This window comes from Symphalangus syndactylus, chromosome 2 (genome assembly GCF_028878055.3).
Source record: "Symphalangus syndactylus isolate Jambi chromosome 2, NHGRI_mSymSyn1-v2.1_pri, whole genome shotgun sequence".
Classification (NCBI taxonomy): domain Eukaryota; kingdom Metazoa; phylum Chordata; class Mammalia; order Primates; family Hylobatidae; genus Symphalangus; species Symphalangus syndactylus.
This window is the reverse complement of record NC_072424.2, coordinates 113,470,578-113,486,509: the sequence shown is the minus strand read 5'-3', so window position 1 is coordinate 113,486,509 and position 15,932 is coordinate 113,470,578. Positions and strand designations below refer to the sequence as shown.

General features: G+C 35.4%; 1 long non-coding RNA gene across 1 annotated transcript in view; it reads right to left on the bottom strand.

Moving 5' to 3' along the window:
- The window catches only part of LOC134735611 (uncharacterized), a 149,216-nt gene extending 135,154 nt beyond the window's left edge, over nucleotides 1-14,062 (bottom strand). Inside the window, exon 1 of the long non-coding RNA XR_010118879.1 lies at nucleotides 13,909-14,062. This is a non-coding gene — a long non-coding RNA (uncharacterized lncRNA). The remainder of the gene's footprint in view (nucleotides 1-13,908) is intronic.
- Nucleotides 14,063-15,932: the final 1,870 nt, after the last annotated feature.

The following is a 15,932-nucleotide window of genomic DNA, read 5'->3' as shown; positions in this document are numbered from 1 at the left end:
GATATAGGATATTTCCATCACCCCCCAAAGTTCATTTGTGTCCTTTATAGATAACCCCTTCTTTCCTGGCTGTGAGCAACCACAGACCTGCTTTCTCTCACTATGCTTACACCCTTTCTAGAATTTCACATAAAATAATTATACAGTATGTATCTTTTATGTCTGGCTTCTTTCACTTAACAGAAATGAAATTTATCCATGTTGTTGTGTGTACCAGTTTTGTTCTTTTTTTGTTACTGAATAGTATTCCATTGTATGGATGTACCACACTTTGTTTATCCATTCATCATCTATAAGACATTTGAGTTGTTTCCAGTTTGTGGCTAGAATGAAGCTTCTGGAACAAATTGTTGTACAAAAATATGCTTTCATTTATCTTGGATGAATACCTAGGAGATGGATGACTGGGGCATATGGTAAATATATGTTTGACTTTATAAAGAACTGCTAAACTGTATTCCAAAATAACTGTTCCATTTTGTATTTCCACCATCAATATGTGAGAATTACATATGGTCTTCATCCTTCTCAACACTAACTAGTTTTTTATTTTTTAATTAATTTATGTTTTTAATTGACATATAAGAATTATACATATTTGTGGGGCACATATTGATGTTTTGATATATACAATGTTTAGTGATCAGATCAGGGCAATTAGCATATCCATTATCTCAAACATTTATCACTTCTTTGTGTTGGAAACATTTAATATTCTCTCTTCTAGCTATTTCTAAATATATATTATGGTTAATTATAATCATTCTACAGTGCTATCAAACATTAAAACTTATTCCTTTTGTCTAGCTGTAATTTTGTATACTTTAACAAATCTCTTCTTATCTCCCCCTTTCCCCTACACTTCTCAGCTTCTAGTAACCTATCTTCTACTTTTTACTTCCAAGAAGAACTTTTTTTGTTGTTCCCACATAGAAATGAGATCATGTGATGTTTAACTTTCTGTTTCTGGCTTATTTCACTTAATATGATGTCCTCCAGTTCCAGCCATGTTGCCATGCATGACAAGATTTTATTCTTTTTAAAGGCTGAATAGTATTCCATTATGTATATACCACATTTTCTTAATTTATTCATCTGTAGTTGGACACTTGGATTGACTTTATATCTTGGCTATTGTGAATAGTGCTACAATAAACATGATGGTGCAGATGTCTTTTCAATATAATAATGGTCTTTCCTTTCAATAAACGCCCAGTTGTGGGCTTGCTGAATCATATAGTAGTCCTATTTTGAGTTATTAGAAGAACCTCCATACTGTTCTCCGCAGTGGCTGTACTAGTTTACATTCCCACCAACAGTGTGTAAGAGATCCCTTTCCTCCACATCCTGGCTGGCATTTGTCATTTTTTGTCTTTTTGATAGCAGTCACCCTACCTAGGATGAGATGATATCTCATCGTAGTTCGGGTTTTGTTTCCCTGATGATTAGTGATGTTGAATACTTTTTCATATATGTGTTGGTCATTTGTCTATCTTCTTTTGAAAATTATCTATTCAGGTAGTTTGCCCATGTTTTAATTGGAGGTTTTTTGTTTGCCGTTGAGATCTTTGAGTTTCTTGCATATTCTGAATTTCAACCTCCTGTGAGATGAATAGTTTGAAAAAAATATTCTCCCATTCTGTAGGTTGTCTCTTCACTCCGTTGATTGTTTACTTTGCTGTGCAGAAGCCTCTTAGTTTGAGACAATTCCATTTCTTTACTTTTGCTTTTGTCCCTTGTGCTTTAAAGGTCTTATTCACAAAATATTTTCCCAGACAAGCATCCTGAAGCATTTCCCCTATGTTTTCTTCTAGTAGTTATATAGTTTCAAGTTTTACATTTAGCTCTTAACCCATTTTGAGTTGGTTTTTGTATATAGTGAGAGACGGGGATCTGATTTTATTCTTCTGCATATGGATATCCAGTTTTTCCAGCACCATTTATTGAAACAGTGTCTTTTTCCTAATGAATGTTCTTTGCACCTTTGTCAAAAATCAGTTGGCTGTGGATATGTCAATTAATTTCAGGGTTCTGGGTTCTGTTTCATTGGTCTATGTGTCTGTTTTTAATGCCAGTACTATGTTGCTTTTGTTACTATAGCTTTATAGTATATTTTGAAGTCTGGTAATGTGATGCCTTCAGCTTTGTTATTTTTGCTTAGGATTGCTATGGCTATTCAGGGTATTTTGTGGTTCCATACAAATGTTAAGATTTTTTTATATTTCTTTGAAGACTATCATTGATCTTTTGATAGGGATTGCATTAAATATATAGATCACTTTGGATAGTATGGTCATTTTAACATATTAATTTTTCCAGTCTATGAATTTGGGATGATTTTGCATGTCTTTCCTTTTTTGCGTGCACTTCTTTAATTTCTTTCATCTGTGTTTTATAGTTTTCCTTGCAGAAATCTTTCACTTCTTTGGTGAAATTTATTTCTAGGTAATTTGTATTTGTAGCAATTGGAAATGAAATTACTCTCTTCATTTGTCAGCTAGTTAGTTGTTTCTGTGTGAAACACTACTGATTTTTATATGTTGATTTTGTACCCTGCAACTTTACTGAATTTGTTTATCAATTCTAAGAGTTTTTTGGCACAGTCTTTAGGATTTTCTATATATAAGATCATGGTATCTGCAAACACAGGCAATATGACTTCTTCCTTTCCAATCTGCATGCCTTTAATTTCTGCCTCTTGTCTAATTGTTCTGGCTAGAACTTCTAGTACTATACTGAATAAGAGTGGTAAAAGTGGCTTGTCTTGTTCCAGTTGTTCCCTGTCCAGTATGTTGTTAGCTGTGGGTTTGTCACATATGGCCTTGATTGTATTGAGGTATTTTCCTTCTATTATCTAGTTTATTGAGAGTTTTTATCATGAAGAAATGTTGAATTTTATTAAATGCTCTTTTGGCATCTAATGAGATGATATATGGTTTTTGTTCTTCATTCTGTTATTTTAATGGATCATGTTTATTGATTTGTGTATGTTGAACCATCCTTGCATCCCTGGGATAAATCCTGCTACACCATGGTGTTTGATCTTTTTATGTGCTGTTTGATTCAGTTTACTAGTCTGTTGTTGAGGATTTTTACATGTATATTCATCGGTGGTATTGGTCTGTAGTTTTCTTGTTTTGTTGTGTCCTCATCTGGTTTTGGTATCATGGTTATCCTGACCTCATAGAATGAGTTTGGAAGAATTCTCTCTACTTCAAATTTTTGGAATAGTTTGAGAAGAATTGGTATTTGTTCTTTAAAAGTTTGGTAGACAGCATTGAAGCTCTCTAGTTCTGGACCTGTCTTTATTGGGAGACTTTTTATTACAGATTCAATCTTGTTATCCATTATTGGTATGTTTAAGTTTTCTCTCTCTTCTTGGTTCAATCTTGGTAGGTTGTATGTGTCCAGAAATTTATTCATTTTCTCTCTGTTTTCAAATTTAGTGGTATATAGTTATTCATAATAGTTTCTAACGATCCTTTGTATTTCTGTGGCATCAGTTGTGATGTCCTTTTTTTCAGATCTGATTTCATTTATTTATTTGGGTCTTCTCTCTTTTTTAGTCTAGCTAATAGTTTGTCAATTTTGTTTATCTTTTCAAAAAGCAACTTTTTGTTTCATTGAGTTTTTTTCTATTTTGTTAGTCTCAATTTTATTTATGCTCTGAATTTCATTATTTCTTTTTTTCTGCTAATTTTGAATTTAGTTTGTTCTTGCTTTTCTAATTCCTTGAGGTATATCATTAGGTTGTTTACTTGAAATATTTCTTTTTTATGTAAAAATTTATTGCTATAAACTTGCCTCTTAATACTATGTTTGCTGTGCCCCATAGGTTTTGGTATGTTGTGTTTCTATTTTCGTTTGTTTCAAGGAATGTTTACATTTCCTTCTTAATTTCTTCCTTCACTAATTGGTTGGACAGGTGCTTTTTGTTTCATTTACATGTATTCGTATAGTTCCAAATGTCCCATGGTCCTCTTATTATTTATTTCTAGGTTTTTTTCATTGTGGTCAGGTAAGATACTTGATATGATTTATTTTAAAAAAATTTTTTGAGATCACTTTTATTCTTTCACAAAGAATCAGTGGAGTTTTCCAGGGGCCTAATGAGGTGTAATAGCACCACAGTTAAATAAAGAAGTAATGTGAGCATTTAGCTATCTCCTATCAAACTAGATGTTAATGAGATATGTTTTAAAAATGCCACTCTTTGAAAAATATAGTTATTTTCACAAGATATATGTTATTGATATTTATATAAAATGGTTTATTGTTTTAAAATGAGCAACACGTTTTTTAATTCTCTCAATTTTAATTTCTGAAATACTGATAGATATAACCTACAAAAATAAAATATCTTTGAGGCCCTTTATAATTTTTAAGAGTGTAAACGGCTCCTGAGACTAAAAAGTTTGAAAGATTAATCAGCTTAAAATATACTTAGGCACATGTTGTAATAACTGAAAATTGCAAAAATTTGTTATCAAATCTAAACTCTATTTTTTAAAAGTCTGAAAACAGTGGTAATCCCCAGAAACGAATTCTTATTATAATGTAGTAAAATGAATATTTGATATGATTTTACATTGATTTCAAAGTGTCTACAAGAGAAAATATTTATTTGCTACACAGTGTTATCTTTAGTACACTTATACTCATCAGAAAAGACACTATGTTATTATTATCATTTCCCAGTTGAGGAAGCCAGGCCTTTTTATTAGGTTGGTGCAAAAGTAATTGCAGGCCAGCCACGGTGGCTCACACCTGTAATCCCAGCACTTTAGGAGGCTGAGGCAGGTGGATTACCTGAGGTCATGAGTTTGACACCAGCCTGGCCAACATGGTGAAATCCCGTCTCTATTAAAAATACAAAAAAATAGCAGGGTGTGGTGGCAGGTGCCTATAATCCCAGCTACTCAGGAGGCCGAGGCAGGAGAATCACTTGAACCTGGGAGGTGGAGGTTTCAGTGAGCTGAGATTGTGCCATTGCACTCCAGCCTGGGCAACAAGAGTGGAAACTGTCTCAAGAAAAAAAAAAGTTGAGGTAATCGAATCGCAGTGTGCTCTAAAGTAGGTGTTGGCAAACTTTTTTTTAAAGGGTCAGATAATAGATATTTTCAGCTTTACAGGCCTTGTGATCGCTGTCTCAGTTGCCGACTCTGCCCTTATAGTACGATAGCTGCCAAAGGCAAAATGTAAACCAAGGAGTGTAGTTGTGTTCCAAAAAATCTTGACTTATAAACACTGATATTTGGATTTTACAGAATTCTCATGTGTAATGAAATATTATTATTCTTTTGGTTTTAAACATGTAAATATGTAATGACTGTTCTTAGCTTGTAGGCAGTACAAAAACAGGTGGCAGGTTGGATTTGGTCTGCAGGCCATAGTTTGCTGACTCCTGTTCTAAAGTATGTTCTGTAGAACTCTAATCATTTGAGACAAAGAATTTCCTGAGTAAATAAGTTTGAGAAATGTTGCAGTGGAGGTTCAAACTGTATATTATGATATAAAACCTCTGTAATATCCTCCCCCCAAATTTCTTTTGTTTCACTGTTTATCATGCCAATGCATCACAGAAACGTTTTTTTATTTTTTCAAATAATACCTGTTTATCATTCTTACATTACTGTTCCATGGAATTTATGTTGGGAATTATTACTCTTAAGGATTCCAGACTCAAATGCCTATAGATACCATGCATAACACCTCTATATTATTTTCTCCATGTAAGAAAATAGCTGCTAACTGCTCACACCTGCCCAATAACATTGCCTTTTAATCATGCACAGGACAAACAAAATAACCAACAAAACATATCTTCTGTCTAGACACAGCCCTCAGATACCAATTTGCAACTGTTAGTATGTGGTAGATTATAGGAAATGACATCACTGTTTCAAGATTCAATACAAAAAGGAAGATATTTTGGACAGGTTGCTTCTCTTGACATGAATGATTCTGTATCATATGCAGCTGCATCCTCAAGGAATAATCAGAGAATAACATAACAAAGAGAAGGTATGGTAAGTTTGCTTTTGCTTTCGCCATTACATAGCTGATCTTATGTGATTTTCCGGATGATGTTTCCCAGATTTTGTACAAACTAATTCTCTCTGGAATCTCGTTAAAACGCAGATTCTGATTCTATGGATCTGGAGTGGGATCCGAAAGTCTGCCTTTCTAACAAGCTCCAGGTAATGCTGGTGATCCGTGGATTCAGGTTCAGAAAGGGACTTTTTGCATTGCACAAATTCAGTGAAATTAAATGACCTCCAGGATAGAATCTGCATGTTCACAAGATCCCCAGGGGACTCATATGCATATACAAGTCTAAGAAATATTGCTCTAGAGCCAATTTCCATGAATGAATGTTCCCAATGCATTGGAGAATCCATCCAGCTTTACTAAAGAATTCTCTAGCAATAGTGAAATACAATCTGAAAGTCTTTGAATAAATAAGGAAAAGAGAGAACAGAATTCCCTTCTAAGACTCTGTCTGTGGGCATTGCTTCACCTTGAAGAGCCTAGAAATGATTGATAAGGTAGCCTTGGCCTAACATCTACCAGTGAATCCACATTCACATCCAGGAAACAAAAGGGAATGCAGAGCAAGAGTTTAGAGGTAAGTTATTTAAAAAACTGATTTCAGAGACTGGCAAAATAACTACATAATAGAGCCACAACATTTCATTTCAAAAATGCTAAGATTCGGTGACAATATTCTCACTGATGAAAACTGGTAGGATCACCGTAATGGGTAATCAGTGAAGCCACACCCTACACCCTGCAGCACATCCTTTAGGAGCTGATATGAAATGAAGAAGTTTTACTTCATTTTTCTAGTGAATTCATGATCTTCTTTGGGTGATGCCTCTCTTTATATCCCTCCAGAAGTGTTTGGTACTTATCATCTGGTCCACTATTTTAAGAGGGTCAACACACTTCAGATCCAAACAGTAGAGAACACATTTAATGGTCTGATCATTATGCTTGGTTGACCCTGAGCTGTTATTCTGCATGAGGTGGTAATTTAAAGGCTTGGTGCTCTCTCTCCCAACCAGAGATTATAAAATAGGGACACACACCCAGAATGGCTTATGGATATTATACATGGCAAATGTATGTAAACCAGAAACCATATGAAGATACTTAATATTTATCAAATGAGCTCAAGAATATCAGATTTATGTTCTGAATAGAAGAACTGTAATTTGTGTGATTATTGTCCTAATTTTGGGGGTGACAACTGTAACAATCCTTGGACTCAGGAATGCAGTATCTTAAATTTTTTATTTTATTTGAGGGGAAGTAAAAGGGAGATTGAGAAGGGCATTATGTTTATATCCCAAGTATTAAAAATCATCAAGAAGTGTTTGGGACACCATGCTAAGGCACTGAGGGGAAAATGTGAAAACAAAACAGGTTTTTGTTGATAACAATGAAAGTTCAAGAGTGGAACCAAGAAGACTGAGCTCTTTAAAAGTGGTCACTAATGTTAAACAAAGGCACCTACTTGAATGGAAGAGAGCAGCACAATTACATTAGGCTCTGAGTCCAACCTGGCAGAGTGGTGCCTTTAGAGGGCACTTGAGCCCTGGAAAGTGTTCCCTGGGCACTGCATGAAGGGAGGAACCTGGTACACTCCCTTTGTTCACAGACCTAGCTTCCTAAATCACCCAACTCTATTGCTACCTTTGTCTGTATTTCCTTTTTTTTTTTTTTCCCATACTTTGGCTACAGGCCTAGCTTCCTCTCCAACCTCCCATCACAATTATGTTTTTATCCTTAAACTTAAGGCACATTCAATCTCTTCTGGCTATTACTCTGGCCACTCATGACAACAGTGTTACTTCATTTTTCCAGTGTACTCATGACCTTCTTTGGGTGACGCCTCTCTTTATATCACTCCAGAATTGTTTGGTACTTATCAGCTCGTCCACTTTTTTAAGCAGGGTAAACACACTTCAGATCTAATTAGAAGAGAATACATTTAATAGTCTGATTAATATCCTTGGTTGACCCTGAGCTTTCATTCCACATCTTTTCATGAATATTTTCAGCTGTGTTTCTGTTCTCTCCAACACTAGATCCTTTCTTATTTGGGGGAAGATCTTCTTTTACTTTTTTAACTTTCACAAAAGTTAAAGTCCTATATTCACCAAAAACTTCCCAAATTTTGATGACTGAATGACTCTTAAGAAAGAAAAAATGTATACTGAATGCCATCCATGTGCCCAGATTGATAATAGTTGCATAGGCTTTGTGACTTCAAAATATACTACAAAGCTATAGTAACCAAAACAGCATGGTACTGACATAAAAACAGACACATAGACCAATGAAAAAGAATAGAGAACTCAGAAGTAAATCCAGACATTTACAACCAAATCATTTTTAACAAAGGCACCAAGAACATATAAGGGAAAGAACAGTCTCATCAATAAATGGTGCTAGTAAAACTAGATATCTAAATGCAGAAGAAATCAGAAATTTGAAATCAGATTTCTTTCTCTCACAATATATAAAAATAAAATCAAAATGGATTAAAGACTTAAATGTAAGACCTGAAGCTGTGAAACTACTAGAAAAAACATTGAGGAAAGGCTTCAGGACGTTGGTCTGGGCAAGCATTTCTTGGATAAGACCTCAAAAGCACAGGCAACAGAAGCAAAAATAGACAAATGAGATTATATCAAACTAAAAATTTTCTGCACGGAGAAGAAAACAATCAACAGAATAAAGAGACAATCTATAGAATGGGAGAAAATATTTTCAAACTATATGTCTGATATGGGGTTCATATCTAAAATATTTAAGGAACTCAGCTCAGTAGCAAGAAAGCAAATGACCTGATCAAAAAGTAGGCAAAGGACCTGAATGAACATTTCTCAAAAGAAGACATACAAATGGCCAACAAGTATAATAAAAAACGATCAACATCACTAATCATAAGGAAAATGCATATCAAAACCACAATAAGATATTATCTCACCCCAGTTAAAATGGCTATTATTCATGTCAAAAAGACAAATAATAACAAACGTAAGTGAGGAGGCAAAGAAAAGGGAACTCTCTTACACTGTTGGTAAGAATGCAAATTAGTACAGCCATTATAAAAAACAGTGTGAAGTTTCCTCAAAAAACTCCAAATAGAAATACCATATGTTCAAGGAACCCCACTACTGGGTATGTGTCCAAAGGAAATGAAATCAGTATGTCAAAGAAATATTTGCACTCTCATGTTTATTGCAGCACTATTCACAATAGCCAAGATATAAAATCATCCTGTGTCTATCAAAGGATGAATGGATAAAGAAAATGTGGTATATATACGCAATTGAATAATATTTAGGCATAAAAATAATAAAATCTTGTCATCTGAGGCAGCATGAATGAGCATGATGGACCTCATGCTAAATGAAATAAGGCAGGCACAGAAAGACAAACATCACATTTTCACTTTACATGTGGGGGATAAAATTTTTTTTAAGTCTTTCAAGATTAAAGATTACATTTTCAACCTTAATGACAAAATCCTATATACACAAGAAAGTTTTTCCCTATTAGTCAATATATAATGTTTTATACAATCTCATACAGCTTCAGCTTATTTTAAAGAGAAAGCCAGTATTAAAGTTATTTCTTATAAGAAGCAAAGCTTTATATGAATAAGTCGGCTCTAAATATGTGAATTAATAAAGATAGGTTGTAAGGCATATATTGCTCACTTACTGCTTTTGGTTTCTCCAAAACAGCATATTATGCATTTTTCAAAACCCACAGAATGTACAACACTTAGAGTTAACCCTAATGTAAACTATAGAACAAAGCCACCTATGAAACTGTTTTCCCATTTCATTTGTAACCTAGTTGAATAGTGTCAGTTCTCCAACTTCACTCGATATTTTGTTGTCTATTTCAGGTTATTTGCCTCTCCACAGAAACTTTGAAATCAGTTTGTTGATATCTGCAAAATAACTTGTCAGGATTTTAATTAGAATTTCATTGAATCTATAGATCAATGTGGGAGGAAATGACATCTTAACAATATTGACTCTTCCTTGCATGGACATGAAATATCTCTTAATTTATCTCTCTTTTTTTTTTGATGGAGTTTCACTCTGTCACCCAGGCTGGAGTGCAACGGTGCAATCTCGGCTCACTGCAACCTCCACCTCCCAGGTTCAAGCTATCCTCATGTCTCAGCCTCCCGAGTAGCTCGGATTACAGGTGCACACCACCATGCCCAGCTAATTTTTGTATTTTTAGTAGAGATGGGGTTTCACCATGTTGGTCATGTTGGCCTTGAATTCCTGACCTCAGGTGATGCACCTGCCTCAGCCTCCCAAAGTGCTGGGATTACAGGCGTGAGACATCACACCCGGCCTTCTCTCCATTTATTTAGTTCCTTGATTTTTTTTCCATCAGAGTTATGTAGTTTTTTTCATATAGATCTTGTACATATTTTGTTGGATGTGTACTTAACTATTTCATTTTGGGGATACGCTAATCTGAATGGATTTTTGTCTTTAATTTCAAATTCCACTTTTTCATTTCTGGCATATGGAAAAGACATTAAATTTTGTATATTAACCTTGTATCCTGCAATCTTGCTATAATCACATATCATTTCCAGGAATTGTTTTGTTGATTTCTTCAGATTTTTTTTACCTCGACAATCATATTATCCATGAACAAAGACTGTTTTATTTATTTCTTCTCGATCAATATATCTTTTATTTCCTTCTCATGTCTCATTGTATTAGCTAGGATTTCCAGTAAAATATAAGAAGTGGTGAGAAGGAACATCCTTGTCTTGCTCCTGATCTTAGTAGAAAAGCTTTTACTTTCTTACCATTAAGTCTTATGTTAGTTGTAGGGGTTTTGTAGATGTTCTTTATCAGGATGAGGGAAATCCCCTCTAAAATTCTAGCTGAGTTTTTATTACAAATAAGTGTTGAATTTTGACAAATGCTCTTTCTGCATCTCTTGACATAACCATGTCATTTTTCTTCCTTAGTCTGTGGATGTGATGGATTGCAGTAATTGATTTTCAAATTTGAGCCAACCTTGCATACCTGGGATAAATCCCACCTAGTCGTGGAATATAATTATTTTTATACATTGCTGGATTCAGTCTGCTAATATTTTGTTGAGGACTTTTGTGTCTATGTTCATAAGAAATATTGATCTTTTCTCATAATGTTTTTGTCTGATTTTGACATTATGGTGAAGCTGGCCTCATAGAATGAGTTAGTAAATATTCCATATGCCTCTATCTTTTAGAAAAGACTGTAGAGAATTGATATAATTTGTTCCTTAAGTATTTGGTAGAATTTACTAGTGAACTGATTGGGGTCTCGTGGTTTCTGTTTTGGAAGGTTATTAATTATTAATTCCATTTCTTTAATAGATCTAGGCCTATCTGGATTGTCTATTTCTTCTTGTGTGAGTTTTATCAGATTTTATTTTTCAAGAAATTCATCTATTTCCTCTAGGTTATCAAATTTGTGGGCACAGAATTATTCATAGTATTCCTTTATTATCCTTCCAATGTCCATGGGCTCTGAAGTGAAATCTCCTCCTTCCAAAAGTAGTAATTTGTGCCCTTCTTTTTCCTAGCCTGGCTAGAAGCTTATCAGTTTTGTTATCTTTTCAAAGAACCAGCTTTTGGTTTCAAAAACTTTCCCTATTGATTTCCTATTTCAATTTCTTTGATTTCTACTCTAATATTTATTGTTTCTTGTGCTTACTTTGGATTAATTTGCCCTTTCTCTAGTTTTCTACGGTAAAAGCTTCCATGATTGATTTTAGATCTTTCTGCTTTCCTAATATATGCATTCAATACTGCAATAGTTTCCCCTTATCCACAAGCACTATGTTCCAAGACTTTCAGTGGATGCCTGAAACCTTGGATAGCACCCAGCCTAAATGCTGTCAATCAGAACATGTTTCTATTTCTGTCTTCCAGCCACAAAATGTAATACTTTTTTCATCTTAACTAGGCACTTATAGTGGCCATACTTTTGCAATATGAGGTGTGACAGCAAAACTAGCATGAATTTCTTTATCCTTCTTCACAATATCGTGGATAGAAGATTCATTTTTACCATAGATGTTAGCAAGTTCAGCATATAATTTTTTTCTTCTCTTATTAAGTCAAGAATGTTCACCTTTTCACTTAAAGGAAGTACTTTATGGCTTCCTTCATATCTGAATTGCCAGCATTTCTACTTTTGTGCTTTGGAGCCATTAAGTAAAATAAGGGTTACTTGAACACAAGCACTGCCATATCACAACAGTCTATCTAATAACCAAGACTGCTCACGCCTGTATTCCCAACACTCCAGGAGGCTGAGGCAGGCAGATCACTTGAGGCCAGAAATTCGAGACCAGCCTGGCTCACATGGTGAAACCCCACCTCTACCAAAAAATACAAAAGTTAGCCAGGCATGGTGGCGTGCCTGTAATCCCAGATACTCAGGGATGGTGTCGGGGTGGAGGGAGGGGGGCAGAGCTGAGGCAGGAGAATTACTTGAACACGGGAGGTAGAGGTTGCAGTAAGCCAAGATTGCGCCACTGCACTCCAGCCTGGGTGACACAGTGAGACCCTGTCTCAAAAAAAAAAAAAAAAAAAAAAAAAAGACTGCTACTCAATGACTAATGGCCAGGTAGTGAATGTATATAAGGTGAACAAAGGATTTACATCTCATAGGGGATGAAGTGGGAAGGCAAGAGATTTTATCATGCTACTCAGGATAGTATTCAATTTAAAACTTAAGAATTGTTTATTTTTGGAATTTTTCACTTAATATTTTCAGACTGTAGTTGACCACAGATAACCGAAACCACAAAAAGTAAAACTGCAAATGAGGAAGTACTACTGTATACATTTCCCTTTAAGCATTTTAAAAACTTGTGGGATGTTTGCTGCATCCCACAAGTTTTGATAAGTTGTGTTTCCATTTTCATTTAGTTCAAAGTATTTAAAAATTTATCTTGAGAGTTCTTCTTTGACCTATGTGTTACTTAGAAGTATGTTGCTTAATCTCTAAGTATGTGGGGATTTTCCAACTACCTGTTTTTTATTTCTAGTTTAATTTTATTGCAGTCTGAGAGAAGACATTGATTGTATGATTCCCATTCCTTCAAATTTGTTAAGGTATGTGTTTTTTACCCAGAATATGTTCTATACTGGTGAATGTTCCATGTAAGCTTGGAAGAATGTGTATTCTGCTGTTGTTAGATGAAGTAGTCAATAGATATCCATTATAACCAGTTGATTGATGGTGTTGCTGAGTTCAACTCTGCTGTTACTGATTTTCTTGCCTACTGGACCTGTCCATTTCTAATAGAGGGGTGTGTTAAAATCTCCAATAATAATACTGGATTTAACTATTTCTCCTTGCACTTGTATCAGTTTTTGCTTACATATTTTGACACTCTGTTGTTATGTGCACGTATTAGACTGTTCTAACACTACTGATAAAGACAGACCTGAGACTGGGCAATTTACAAAAGAAAGAGGTTTAATGGACAAGGTTCCACATGGCTGAGGAAGCCTCACAATCATGGTAGAAGGCCAGGAGGAGCAAGTCACGTCTTACATGGATGGCAGCACGCAAAAAGAGAAAGCTTGTGCAGGGAAACTCCCCTTACAATACCATCAGATCTTGTGAGACTTATTCGCTATCACGAGAACAGCATGGGGAAGACCTGCCCCCATGATTCAATTACCTCCCACTGGGTCCCTCTCACAACATGTGGGAATTCAAGATGAGATTTGGGTGGGGACACAGAGCCAAACCATATCATTCCACCCTTGGCCCCTCCCAAATCTCATGTTCTCACATTTGAAAACTAATAATGCCTTCCCAACAGTCACCCAAAGTCTTAACTCACTTCAGTATTAACTCAGAAGTCCACAGTCCAATGTCTCATCTGAGACAAGGCAAGTCCCTTCTGCCTATGAGCCTGTAAAATCAAAGGTATGTTAGTTACTTTCTAGATACAATGCAGGTATAAGCATTGGGTAAATACAGCCATTCCAAATGGGAGAAATGGGCTAAAACAAAGGGGCTACAGGCCCCATGCAAGTCCGAAATCCAGCGGGGTAGTCAAATCTTAGAGCTCCAAAATGATCTCCTTTGACTCCATGTGTCACATCTAGGTCACACTGATGCAAGAGGTGGGTTCCCATGGTGTTGGGCAGCTCTGCCCCTATGGCTTTGCAGGGTACAGACTCTCTCTCAGCTGCTTTCATGATCTGGTGTTGAATGTCTGGGGCTTTCCCAGACACATGGTGCAAGCCGTTGGTGGATCTACCATTCTGGGGTCTGGACGGTGGCCCTCTTCTCACAGCTACACTAGGTGGTGCCCCAGTAGGGACTCTGTGTGGGGGCTTCAACCCCACATTTCCCTTCCTCACTGCCCTAGCACAGATTCTCCATGAGAGCCCCACTCATGGAGCTGCAATTCAAGATGAGATTTGGGTGGGGACACAACCAAATCATATCATGATGTTAAGAGAAACTCCCCTCACCACCTAGAATTCTGTACCTTGTGAAATTATCTTTCAAAAGTGAAGAATTAAAAAAAAGAAAAAGTGAAAGAGAAATCAAGACTTTCTCAGCAAACAAAAATGGAGTGCATTTGTTGCTAGGAGTGCCTTGCAAAAATATTAAGAGAAGTTCTTCAGAGAGAAGAAAATGATATAGTTCAGAAACTCTCATCTATGAAAAGAGAAAAACAGCATCAAGAAGAAATAAGTGGAAGTAAAATGCAAACTTATTTTTTCTTATTCTTAATTGATCTAACATAGTAGTTTGCTTAAAAAACTATATTTTATTATGTATGCTTATGTGGGTACATATGTATAGATATAGATATATTTAAGCTTATGATACTTATGTATGCTTATGTATAAGTAAAATAAATGACAACAATAATATAAGGTATGGGAGAGAGAAGTTTGGAATATTTTATTACAAAGTACTGGTAATAATATGAAGTGGTAAAGTGTTATTTGAAATTGGACTTGGATTAGTTGTAAATGTATATTACAAACTAAGAGAATCACTTTAAAAGGAAAAAAGGAAGTATAAGTGTTATGCTAAGAAAGGAGAGAAAATGAAATCATATAAAATGCTCACTTAAAACCACAAAAGGCAGAAACAGAAAAGAAGACAAAATAAGAACAAGGTAAATGAATAGAAAACATTAACAAATATGGTAGATATGAGTCCAGATCCATTGACAATCATTTTAAAACTCAATGGTCTAAATACACTGATTGAAATACATATATCAAAGTGGATCAAAAAAGAAGGCCAAACTATTGTTGTCTACAAAAACTCATCTTAAATATAAAGACACATATAGATTAAAAGAAAATGAGTGAAGATAATTACGCTAACACCAATCAAAAGAAAGCAGGAGTAGCTATGTAATTCCATACAAAGCAGATTTCAGAACAAGGAAAGTTATCAGGGATAAAGAGGGACATAACAAAATGATAAAAGGGTCAATACTCCAAAAAGACATGACAATCCTTAATGCACTGATATAGTTTGGCTGTGTCTCAACCCAAATCTCATCTTGAATTCCATATGTTGTGGGAGGGATCTAGTGGGAGGTAATTGAATCGTGGAGGCAGGTCTTTCTTGTGCTGTTCCCATAATAGTGAATAAGTCTCACAAGATCTGACGGTATTATAAGGGGAGTTTCCCTGCACAAGCTCTCTCTTTTGCCTGCTGCCATCCATGTAAGAGGTGACTTGCTCCTCCTTGCCTTCCACCATGATTGTGAGGCTTCCCTAGCCACATGGAACTGTAAGTTCATTAAACCTCTTTCTTTTGTAAATTGCCCAGTCTTGGGTATGTCTTTATCAGCAGCATGAGAACAGACTAATACAGCAAATTGGTACC